Consider the following 13028-nt stretch of genomic DNA (forward strand, 5'->3'; position numbering starts at 1 on the left):
GTGATACGTTTCCTCCAGTGTCCTCCCCTCCAAGTGGCTCTCCCCACGCCATCCTCCAGGATTCTTGGTGGGCGCTCAAGCACGCATGTCCGTCACTCCCTGGGAGCTGCACAAAGCGCCTCGAGAACATTCGCTGACCTATTTGTTGAACAGAACTGGCGATGATAGATCTTGGTTTGGGGGCAAGAAATTGTTCAGGAAACATCCTAAAATCTGGGATCTGCTGCTTCAGTCTTTGTTTGGAAGGCATTATTCTGACTGGCCGTCACGTGTTTCTGCTACATGTGTCAGTTTTGTAAGAAAGCCCATTACTCTGGTCAATCAGCGCACATGTAACCCACATGAGTCATATGTCTAATATTAGCTTTCCCAGATTTAGAAGGTAAATCGCAGGAGTTTGTCACTGACTTCTCAGCCTGGACTAAACTGATCACTGACACCAAGAGGCGAATGTGGTCATCAGGCCAAATGAGCACGTGGACACAGCGGCCTCTTCATTCATTTGTTCTGTTATAGCCTCAGAGGCAGAGGAAAGGCCGCAAAATGTGTCTCAAGCCTTCACTGGCCCAGGGAGGAGCTAAGGCTGAGAACAGCCATTTGCAGGATTTTTTATTTTTTTTTCCTGTGTGGGATGGTTGAGCTTGAGCCTTCGGGGAGCAAGCTGGCCCCAGACTTCTCCACATCCACCTTTCTTTGCCTCCAGTTCTTAAGTGTCCAAGGACAGCAAACCACAGACATGCCTTTGTAGGAGGGTCATTTGCAGGATTTTTATAGCAAAGTAGGAAAAAACATATATATATAGTGGTGAGCTTCACTATCAAAATTATTTATTCTTTCTACTTTCCATACTCAACTTTGCAAAACACAATGATACCTTGTTTACTTGGACATTAAAGGGAATACAACAATCAGGAAGGTTATTTTCAAGATAACTCAAGCTTATGTCTTTAAGGATTAAACCTATTTTTACCATTTAACCATGTGTAATGGGCATGTATAGAAGCAACAGAAGTTAGAACAAAACAATATGTCTGTCTCAGTGCCAGGAGGCTGGCTCCTGCTGGGACCCAGTACAAATTCACCACTACCCAGGCTCAGGCCCAGCCTTGTAGACACAGAAACTGCACTTTGTCCCTTTCTTGGGGTTCTTTGACCACGGGGATGTGACTTATCCTAACCAAGTCACACACAAAAACCGAAGAGCAGGTGTGTTCCTTTGAGATAAGAGATATAACTCCATTCTACATAGCCATTAGCCTGACTACTCTTCTCTGTTGCCGTATCAAGGGTTGGGGCCAGAAGAAAGAGGAGGAGACACAGATGCCCCTCTACCAGAGAGAAGCAGAGAGCTGGGTGGGCTCTGATGGCACTTCTGCCCCTGTTCTAGTCCATGGGGCTCAGCACTCTGCCCTTTTCCTGAGGTAGATTAAATGAGTCTCTGTTCCTGGAGAACAAAAGGATGAGCTAAAAATGTTATTAAATTCAAGAGGCCTTAAGAATGGTGTTTGGATTATTTTGTGTTTGTCTATAATAGCGGTTCTCAACCTGTGGGTTGCGGCCCCTTTAGGGATCGAACGACCCTTTCACAGGGGTCGCCTAAGACCATCGGAAAACACATATATAAATACATATTGTTTTTGTGATTAATCACTATGCTTTAATTATGTTCAATTTGTAACAATGAAAATACATCCTGCATATCAGATATTTACATTACAATTCATAACAGTAGCAAAATTACAGTTATGAAGTAGCAACAAACATAATTTTATGGTTGGGGGTCACCACAACATGAGGAACTATATTAAAGGGTCACAGCATTAGGAAGGTTGAGAACCACTAGTCTATAAGGTTAGGGCATTTGAGAACTTTTTGTTTTTTATTGTTTAAATTTTATTACAAAATAGTAACAGAACGTAAGCTGTAAAACGTTTGCCTTGTAAAATAGATTTACATATCCTTATTGGCCAAGTACATGATTGATTATTGTGACTGTTCAATGAACACTTTAAGAAGGTCAGTTCTCTGTATGATAAAAAATTTATATCTATTAATTTAACATTCAGATTATGTGACTGTGCTGAACTAAATCCTTATTTCCTTTGTCTACTTCGTCTGTCAGAGACTGAGGCAGGTATGTTACCTCTATGACATTTGAGTATTTGTGAATTTCTCTTCACGTACTAGTCCGCCTTTTATCTAAAATGACACTCTGCCTTGTCTAATGCTTTTGCCTTAAATTTATCTAATTTGAAATTAATTAATATTGCCCCTCCCTATTTTCTCTTTTGTCTGCATGGCTAATCTTTGCTCATCTTTTTTTTTAAACAGTTCTAAGTAATTTCATTTTTGGTGTTTTTTGTTGCTTGTAGAATAAAGTTTGGTACTTTATAGTATGTTTCTATAAACTTTGCATCTGCATGTGTTTGCTAAAGTCTCTGTGTTTGCTCTTCTGTCGGCTTGTTTGATGTCTTCAGCTCCTTGGCTCTCATTGCTGCTCCAGGTTCCAAGGCTACAGCATGTGAAATCAGAGAATTCCAATGATTTGAGCTGGTCCAATCAGCCCGAGACCAGCATGGGTACTGGAAGGAGCCCTGGGGAAGAGAATTTCCTTTATGTTGAACTTAAATGGGTCAAGATGTGAGATTAGAGCTGCTATGGCCACCTTGCTGGAATGAGAATGGAACCAACACAATAGATACAATAGCTGAGAGACAGAAAGAAGCAAGCATCCCAGAGGGTTTGTTCCAACCCCAGAATTCAGCTCTAGCTGAAAATAAGTCTACCTCTGGGCCCAGCACTGTCCAACAGAACTTCCTGCAATGGTTGAAATGTTTTATGATTCACACTGTCCAATATGGTAACCACTAACCACGTTGTGGCTAGTAAATGAGGCTACTGCAACCATGGAATTGATAGAGACAGGGTAGTACTAACAGATAAGGTGATGCAAACAAGAGAGGGTTGGCATCTTGACTATATTCACAGAATTAGTGACAGAACCAAAACTACTAGCCAGGTCTCCTAGAATCTACTCCTGTGCCCTGAATATATGAGATTTGCAGTAATTAGTTAACAAGACAGTAATGTAGAATTAAAAAATAAGGTCTGTATCTGATGTGTGGATTTCTGGCCATTTCTTTTCTGTTTTCCATAGCTTATGTCCACTGGCATCAAATATAAATAACATTCTTTGGGGCTAAATTATCTCCAATTATGGCTAGTATAAACAAATTGCTCTTAATGTGTTTCCATCCATAAAGCTGATATACCAATGGTTAGTTAAGATATACTTAGGGGTCTTGTTTAGGAAAGTTTAAATGACACTGATTCCATATTCTAATTCCTGATTTACATCAAATACGTATTCTAATATTTAAAGTTACAGAATAGAAAATGTGATTCTTGATGAAATAGTGATGGAAACCTTCCCAAGACACCTGGAAGTAACTGATGTAAAGAGCTGTTAATACACACTTTGCATAATATTGACTGAACTAATGGGCCTAGTATTGGAATCACAACGTGGTTCATTTTCCCCTTTACACGGGCACTGCCCATTATAGCTTGTGTATCTTTGATGTTCTCTTGTTTGGGCCTCTTCAGTGATTTTTAAAATATTTATAATAATATTGTGGTTATTTGTATTATAATTTGTGGCAAAATGCCTGCCCTCAATATTGTTTGAGACATAGCTAGTAACTCAGGAAATGTATGGAAAGTTCAGGAAATGTCTGAAGCCCAAAATATTCACTTATGACCTCTCAATGATTATGCTGGTACCTCAAATATGTCTTAAGTGAACAGTTGTCAAGAGGCCAGGAAATCCAGGGAGCAGAAAAAAATTGAAATGAGCTAAAAGGTAGCTGCCATTTTATTTTTTATTTAGATCTGATTTCCATACAGATTTGACCATTGCTCTGAATTCTGCATTTCAAGAGGAAGAAAATACCAGAGCATCTTCTTGAAAGCTCATTTTTCTCAGCCTTGCATGACCCCTGGGCTGCACTGCTTTGAAATCCTTCCAGAAAACAAGAACAGAGGAAGAAGCAACCAGACACATGCTAAAATTCACAAAACACACCCCAAGCATCACCGATGACTAAGAGGCCGAACTTCTATTCCCACCAAAGGGTGTGGGAGCTCCCAGATCTGTGTGGCCAACAGCAGATGGCCCTCCTACAGGGTGGTCCAAGCAACTCTCTCTCTGGAATCTGTGCATCCTGCTCCTGACAGGAGTTTACAAAGAGACCCTCACAAGCACTGAGAAGGAAAACAAAGGCTGAAAACCCTGGCTCTGTTTGAAAGACTGAGTCCAAACTAAGATTAGAACTAAACGGTCAGGACTGGCAACCAAGTGCGTTTAGGGATAAATTAACATAAAGTTTAATGTGGAATTCAAGATCACCTCAGGCAGTGAAATTAAGACTATGAGAAGTGAGACGCTATTGAGATCATTTCTGACCCCGAGAAACAAAAGTTTGGAGAAAAAATTGTGTCAGAGATTAATGATAGCTTTTTGCAAATAAACTTTAAAAATATATATTTTAGGGTGATTATATTTAGGTGACTTAATGATGATTGTCATTATAAAAAGTTAAGAAATAGAACCCATCCAGATGGTATTGCAATCTATACAGGTGGGCTATGCTTTGTGTAGTTACAGTAGATTATCAGATACTTGGTCCTGTTCAAAACACCTGTGAAGACATTTGGTCCCTGCTGAAAGGTCCTTGACATTGTTTCTGCCCATGACATCCCAGAGACATTTAGTCCACATAATTAATAAAAACCTCCCTCTCCTGCAAGATTCAAACCCCAACCTGTCCACCTAATCTCCTGTACCATTACCAGTTAGGCTGCTAAAACAAGTAGGATTATTAATGGCAATAAAGCAGCAACACACAATTATTGAACAAATAAAGCATGGTGATAGTATTTTTATGTATTAATTATGGAAGACAAAAATAGAAATAAACATTATGGGCTATTTAAACCCTATTTTCTAAGTGTGAACATTTCTGACAAGATCAAATTTCAAGGACATTTAGGCATGGACCCAATGTCTCCATGGACTATTTTGGACAAAACCGAATGTCTTGCAAGGGTTCCAATACATTTTAGTTACTGCGGTTTAATTAAATGGCACCAGTCATGCAACATGGTACAAATTGCATTTACCAAAGTATATTGACTATGAGAAACTGCTAAGTGCAAACTTCACTGCTAGCTTTTCAGTCCCCTAATCACATAAACAGCAGGTGCACATCATGACCAGTGACCAATTAACATCACTCCTTCCAGAGTCTATTGGTGACCAGTCACTGTGCATCTGTTCTTTGGCTAACACAGAGCCGAAGCATGTACAAGAGTGTACAAAAATGAATAATCAAAACCCATGAAGACAAAAATGCAACAAAGAAACAAAAAGTAACAAGGCTGGAAGTCAAGTTCCAATCGAATGTAAATACAGGTACAGCAGAAACAGCCAACCACGAGAGTGTGAATCCTGAGACCCTAGACATGCAGCCAGAAGACACTGATTGCGAACTTGGCCACACCTGTGAGGAATGTGGTCATGACACAAAACGTGAAGGTGTCCCAAAGGAAGCGATGTAGGCAAAACCAACAAAACCACACCGAAGGACTCAGAGATATTCCTCGTCCAAGCACAAAAGGAGAAAATGTCGGAAGCTGATTCGGACTTAACAGGGAAGACAACAATTCCCCAAAACAGAGAAGATGTGAAGGAGGCAAGCCCTCTACAAACTATTTTTAAGTTTTCAACAGAGAAATAAGACACTTTCATTCTCAATGCTTCTCACATTTTAAATCACAAGGTACTACATTTATCTGACAGAGCATTTGAAGTTTTCAAAAACTCTTTTAAGTTCACATAAAAATGGGAAATTTTGTCATTAATTCTTAAGATCACTTTAGAAAGTATCAGCTTACATGGTCATATTTATGTGAGAAGAGAGGACTGTCTACTCTATTTTAAACGGAAACATGGATTCCAGCCGTCGATGTAAGACACATTCAAACCTGTAAAGAATTTTTATAAGACTTTATGTGAGCCAAAACAGATCATGACTGCTGAGAAGCACGATCTCAAATGCTTTGGAGACTAATAGTTTTGCACTTTCTTTTAGCATTTGAAATTAAAGAGGGAATGTGAGGAAGATTGCGTGAAGATGGGAGAAAACAGGGCAGGAATTGGATTACAGGAGAGCTTATGTGCTCTCTCAAGGGCGTTTATACTTATTTCAAAAAAAAGGTGTGTTAACCTAGATACACAGAAACAATGGACAGGGCTTGCTTACGGCAAAAATAAATAAACCTTTAACTTAAAAAATATATATGCCTGGGCATGAATACCCGCCATGACCTGCTCAGTTAGAAATGTATGATCAGATCACCCTGTGAGGTTACTTTTCACAGAACCCCTTTTTCATCTACACTGGGTTTGGATCACTTTTTGCTCAAAGCACTAGTATGTACGGTCTTAATGACAATTCCCAAGGTGACATCACCTCACCTCTGACCTACCTTCCATTGCCATGTGTCCCTCAAAAAGAATAAAAATTATTGGTTCCAGTATCATTACCCTTTTGGTTCAACAGTACATTGATTTCTGTCCAGAAGGCATCCAGCCATAAAATATAAAAAATAGACATTGATTGAAGAAGATACAAGGATAATGATGCCTCAGTCCCCCTCAAAGTAGCTACCTTGGGACCTCACGTAGTTCTCCAATTCACCATCAGCTGCCCCATCATATTTTCCTGAATCTCATTGATGGTCTGAAATCTCTTCCCTTTCAAAGGTGATTTTAGTTTTGGGAAAAGCCAAAAGTCACAGGGCACCAAATCTGAGCTCTCGGGCATCTGAGTCACCTGGATGATTTGATGTTTCACCAAAAACTCTGCAGGAGACGTGATGGATGAGCAGGTGCATAGTTGTGATGAAGCTGCCAATCACCAGTTGCCCATAGCTGTGGCCTTCTGAATCATCGAAATAATCACTGCGGAGGAATGTTCAAGCTGAATGCAAAATTTGATGCAGAATTGTTGCTCTGCTCACTCAGTCATTTTGAATGGGATGGCCACACAGCACACATGCTCAGTCAAAGGCATCTACCACCCCCACTGACTAGTACAGTGAAGTCATCATTGTTCACACATGTGCATTCCAGTCCACCCTCCTTGGCTTCCAGGTTACATTGATTTCGTTCCAACCTTTCTTGTTATATTGGCAATGGCTGTACTTTTTCTCGACAGACCTCATACATACATGCCGTTAAACAAAAACAAATGCCTCTTTTTCAGGAATCTTAGTCATTATTTCACCTGTAAGGGAAACCCTTTCAGCAACTGCCCCTTTGTGATTACCTGCCATTCAAAAACAATTTCTAAACTTTGGGTATTCCCACAGCAAGCACTTCTCCTCATAACAAGCTGAAAATGCTCTAGGTATTTTTCGTATCGGTACTATGCAGAATTTCTCCCCTCAGTCTAGTCTCACATATTACATTTTGCATATACGATGCTTCTCTGCTGGATAACTAGCTGCTTGTTCAAAGGCTTTGCCCTCTCACAGTCCACCCCATTCAGTCATTTCCCCTCTTGGAATGTTTTCCTCAATCCCACTATCAGAGTACCTAACTCAAAGACCTGCCTATTTTTATATCCTTGGTCTCTGCCACAGTGCCTACCAAATAGTCTGTGCCCAGTAAATTCTGTTGAATAAATGGATGAATGGATGAATCCTCAAGTTTTACCTCCAGCAACACCTCCTCTGAGAAGACTTCCCATACTCCACCAAATGGACCACAGACAAGACCCTCTCTTCTCTTCTCATCGACACTTTGTCACCTTGCAAAAGTTAAGTTGAAATTGTTGCTCTTCTTTTGAAAATAAAAATCTTCTCCTGGGTCCTCAATAAAGTTTAAATTCCTTTGTTAACTTATCATTCCTTCATTCCATGAGGATTTATCACTCATCAGGCATGTTATAAACAAGTTGAGGGGCCTATTCTCAAAAAGTTAGCCTACGGACCAGCTGACAGATACACTCGCAGATAATTATGACATGATTCAGGGAGTGCAGTTGTATTTTGATAGCAGAGGGGAGAGGCAACTAATCTATCTTGAGAATTAATGGAAAAAGATGTTTTCCCTGAGAAGGCAATCGTTTGTACAGTCTTAAGGATGAGTAAGAATCCACCCAGCAAAAAAAAAAAAAAAAAAAAAAAAAAGATGAAGAAGTAAAAGAGCAGGCATCCTTTATTTTCATATACTTATGGTATCAGGACACCCTGGCAAGACAGAGAGGGTGTCCTCACACCTTAGAGATTCATAGCACTCCATTATGTGGATACTCCGTAGTTTGTGCAACCAGTCACCCTTGATATAACTTAATGGTATTTCTAGTTCCATTATCTGCTATCATAAATAACGCCATAGTGAATGCCATTGTGCATTCTTTGTTGCATTTTGTATTTTTACTGTTTGTAACTTTGGAATAAATTCTTAGAAGTGTGACTGGTGGATCAAAGGTAAAATGCAGATAAAATTATGGCTAAATAATGCCAAGTTGTCCTCTGTGGGCCCTGTGTCCTTTTGCATTCTCATTAGCAAAGTATGTGGCTGTGAGGCAATTTATAGAAAGATTTTTGCAACGTGATATAAAAATTGTGGTCTCAGAATATTACACTAGCAGCATCATGAGAAAGGACAGTTAAGAAGGTAGAGTAACTGAAAATATTTATTTGTAAAAATATATGCACCCTTATGTTCACTGCAGCATTATTTACAGTAGACCAAGACATGGAAACAACCAAACTGTCCTTTGACGAATGACCAGATAAAGAGTATGGGGTTCCTATATACAATGGAATCCTACTCAGCCTTAAGAAAGAATGAAATACTGCCACTTGCAATATGGATGTATCTTGAGAACATGCTAAGTAAAATAAGTCAGTCAGAAAAAAATGAAGAACCATATGATTTCACTCATATGTAAGATATAAAACTGAAAGCAATAGATAAACAAAAGAAAAGCAAACAAAAACTCACAGACATAAACAACAGTCTGCTGGTTAGCAGAAAGTAGGTAGGAGTAGTAAAGGGATCCAATATATCATCATGGAAGTTGGTTTGACTTCGGGTGGTGGGCACACAATGCAGTGTACAGATCGTGTATCATAGAACTCTCCACTTGAAACTTATATAATCTTATTAACCAAGGTCTGCTCAATAAATGCAATTTTAAAATATGTTAATATTTAGAAGAGGGGGGAAAGAATATTCACTAAAATAAACACATGTAAAGTGCTAGGAAGTCAGAGATGAAGAGGCTGAATTATAAAATCAGAATTAAATGGATAATGAGGAATAGAAGAATCAACAAAAGTTCTCACTACCTTTGTCATGCAACAGAACAAATAAGTATGCAGCTCATCCTAAAAACTGGGGAGAGGTGAGAACCCACCTGTCAAGTAAAGGGGAGTGGAAGGAATTATGTATGTATTACCTATTGTGACTAACTCAAGGTTCCTCTGCTCCCCAATCCCATTTCCCATTCAAGTACGTTTCACAATTACCAGAAGTTTTCAGGATCTTTGCTTACCCTCCATAAGGGAGTCCCAGACCCCAGAGTCCTGATTTTTCCTGGAAAGGAAATAGGGAAGCAGAATCCCTTCGTAGTTCGCATCTAGAACCAGGTAACTCAGCTCCTACACCAGATTTCATCTGCCCAAACCCTTAAATCTGTTTTCTGTGTTCCCTGTGGGGACAGATCAGGGGAGCGTGAAGCAGATTGTGTTGTCTTATCTATGCCAACACAACCCGCCCTGCAACTTAACAATATTGCAATATCCTTGACACTACCTGTGCATTCCTGTTTGATCCCATCTTCTTCCTTTTCCCCAAACCTGTTCCAAAGATAGTATATGTTTGCATTTTCTGAGAGTTAGGTGACTACTTAGGCCACTTTTACTGCTTTTGAGGCCTAAGGAGTGAGACTTTGTCTTGTACGGGCAAGACTTAAGCTCCACATCCCAGGGCTAATGTCTAAGAATTTGCCCTCAGGAATACTTTGCTGTCCCTCTTCCACTCACTGTTGGCAGCGCCATACATTCTTAGAAATCCAGCAATGCCTTATAAAATATCTCCACTCTGATTAATGTGAGATTTCATGGTAGTATAACAGGAGAGTTCTTCATCGTACCTAGTAGTCCAAACTGGTGGGCGTGGAGATCTGTGGTTTCATAATTCTTGTTTCTGGTCTTGTGATAGTATCTCCTCCCTTCCTTGTCACAGTCTAAGGATTGCAACAGATCCTATTTCAAGCGCTTCTACCTTTTAAGAGTTTGATTACCTGTGACAGTTGGTAGTGCTTCTCTGAAATTCTGTCTTGAAGAAGGTGAGAGATTTTTTTTCTCAACTCTTCAGGAATGCATGCTCGATTTCTACCATGAGTAGGCACGCAATGAGTGACAACTTAACAAGAGTTTAGCCTGGATAGCCTGAAGTCCAACTTCTGCATTTTTTAGATGTGTATTCCTTGGCATTTTACTCTTCAAGGGTTAGTTACAGCTACCTTCTGAGCCCGCGTCATTAAGGTCGTAGGGATTTTAAAAACAATATTTTATTTCCCTACTCCATTTCTTATCTCATCTTTCACTTATTCATGCTCCACTGTAACTCATGCACTGCTCACAAATCAGCCTCCCTAAACGCAGGCCCCTCGAATCAGTCTGATTTCCTAAGTCCTAGCATAAATGATGCAGTCAAGAAACACTTTCTTTTCTGAACTTGTGCCTTGCCTCAGGTCCTATTCCGATCATTCTTTTTTTTTTCCTTTGTGGAGTCACCGTTCAGCATAAGCAATCATGCCAGGTGCAACTATGAGCAGTTTTACTTTTTGTTTCAGATCTTTATGCTTTTTATTTCTTTTACTTGCTTTATTGCACTTGTTATGACCTCTATGTTCAATGATGACTAGAAGTGGTAGGAGAAGACGTTCTTGCCTGGTTCCCATTCTTAGGGCATTAAGTGTAACTGTAGCCAGCACAGTAGCCGTCTTTTTTTGCCCGTTGACTCAGAGGCATGAGAGTCTCAAAGTGGCTAAATGGCAGTCATACTTCCAGTTCAACGGAATCACTGTTATGTCTCCTGGTGGAAGCATTTCTCCGTGTCCAACTAAGAACAGTAGACCAGCAAGTCACAAGGTCACAGGGATGGGAAGCAAAAATCTTACTGGGGTGGTTCACTAGAAGTAATAGTGGGTAGTGTACTCCTAGTTCCGCCCCTTGATTCTTGGACTTATGAATTCTGACTGTGGGAGAAACAGCACCATATCTTGTGTGCTGATTAAAAGCGTATGTAGCATCTTAGAGGACATTCCCACAGTCCTGCAAGGTATTGCCACCTGATCATTCTTAACAACTCCTAATTAAGAATCATCAATTGGTACATTAGTAATCTTTTGTTGTGTAACAAATCCTTTACAATCTAACAGTTTTGAAAAGTGATACGAATTTATTTTCTTACTTTGTTTCTATTAGCCAGAAACTTGGGGAGAGATCTAAGATGGTGGTAGAGTAGGTAGAAGTTATACTCACCTCCTCCCAGGACCAAACTGGAATTAAAACTAAAATACAGAACAGTCAACCTGAATAACTAACTGAAAACTATATGAACAGAAGTCATAACCAAGGATTTACAGAAGCCACATCAAGACTGGTAAGAAGGGAGGAGATACTAAAGGGCTGGGCCCATACTCCCATATGGCAGCTGAAAATCCAAAGGGACATCTTAGCTATAAAGTTTCCCCTTGAGGAGCATGGGATCTCAACCCCCGCTGGGCTCCGCAGCCCAAAGTACCAGAGTTGGAAAGAGATGCTCACATAACAATCTGACTATGAAAATCAGTGGGAATTCTGTCTGCCAGGGAGAAACAGGAGAGTGCTAGAAACCCAGGCACCCTCTTAAAGAATCAATGCCACTCATCCTGGGCTTTGGTTGAGGAAGGACAGAGCTGACTGGAGTTGTATGAGGAGAGACTGGGGTTTGTGGTTCCAGTGAGAGAGCTAAAAATACAGCCACCAGGATCCCTATTCTGAGTCACTCTCCCACATCACAGGTGCCATCAGTCTTGGGTTGAACACTCTCCTCTGTGTGGCATTAGCCTGGGGGGAAAGCAATGGCCCAGCCTTCCCAACTCCCTGATGCCCTGCGCTGCAGAACTCAGGCCCTGCAAAGGAGTCAGCTGCCTGGGCCTGGGCTACAGAAGTCTGGGCAGACTCAGGGGTTGTCAAAGACTGAGTTGTGTGGCTCTGGGTTGAAGACCATCCCCCACATTTCCTGTGAGCCTGACTACTGCCTCCCTCTCATGGGACGTCCACTAGCGCCACCCTCCTGACTCCCAGAAGCCAGTTCTGCTGAGCTCCCAGTCTCCAGGAGATCTGGGAAGAATCCAGGAAAGACTGAGTTCTGTGGTTTTAGGAAGGAGGACCTTTTTCATCTGTGCACCAGACCAGTGCAGAGTCCTCCCTTCACACAGCCAAATCTTGGTCTGTTTGGGCCTGATAAATTCTGCTGATCCTCCCACTGACAACTCCCTGAGATCCCGCCCTGCCGCAACGTTCTGCAGGTACAAAGCAAGTGGCAGTTAGCCTTGGTGCACCCTGGGACTTTAGCTTAGTGTCCTCAGACCAAGCACTGGCACCAAGTTTCAATCTGTCTCAGTCTGGCAAACAGCATTCACCCCCTATCTGGTGACTCCCTGAGAACTTACCTCACACAACTCACATATCTCCAGAACTCTTTCAGTGATGTAGCCTAACATGGGAGGCAGGTGGAGGCAGATCTCAGAGTGTCTTTGGCCTTTTTCAGACCTATCCCAGGCTCAGTGCTGGTGCACAGCTTGATCTTTCTCATGTACACCCAGGCCCAGTGGGGGAACCCACAATCTGTGAATCACTTTGTAGCCCCAATCAGGTAGCCCAGGGCCAGTCACAACCAG

The 13028-nt window shown here is 41.1% G+C and overlaps 1 non-coding gene across 1 annotated transcript; it reads right to left on the reverse strand.

Moving 5' to 3' along the window:
• Positions 1-622: 622 nt before the first annotated feature.
• LOC150007987 (small nucleolar RNA SNORA38) lies at positions 623-753 on the reverse strand. Its single transcript, XR_016512162.1, has one exon. It is a non-coding gene; the product is annotated as a small nucleolar RNA SNORA38 (small nucleolar RNA).
• Between the last annotated feature and the right edge of the window lie 12275 nt (positions 754-13028).

The sequence above is a fragment of the Furipterus horrens genome, unplaced genomic scaffold (assembly GCF_987537825.1).
Source record: "Furipterus horrens unplaced genomic scaffold, mFurHor1.1.pri manual_scaffold_6, whole genome shotgun sequence".
In the NCBI taxonomy this organism is placed as follows: Eukaryota; Metazoa; Chordata; class Mammalia; order Chiroptera; family Furipteridae; genus Furipterus; species Furipterus horrens.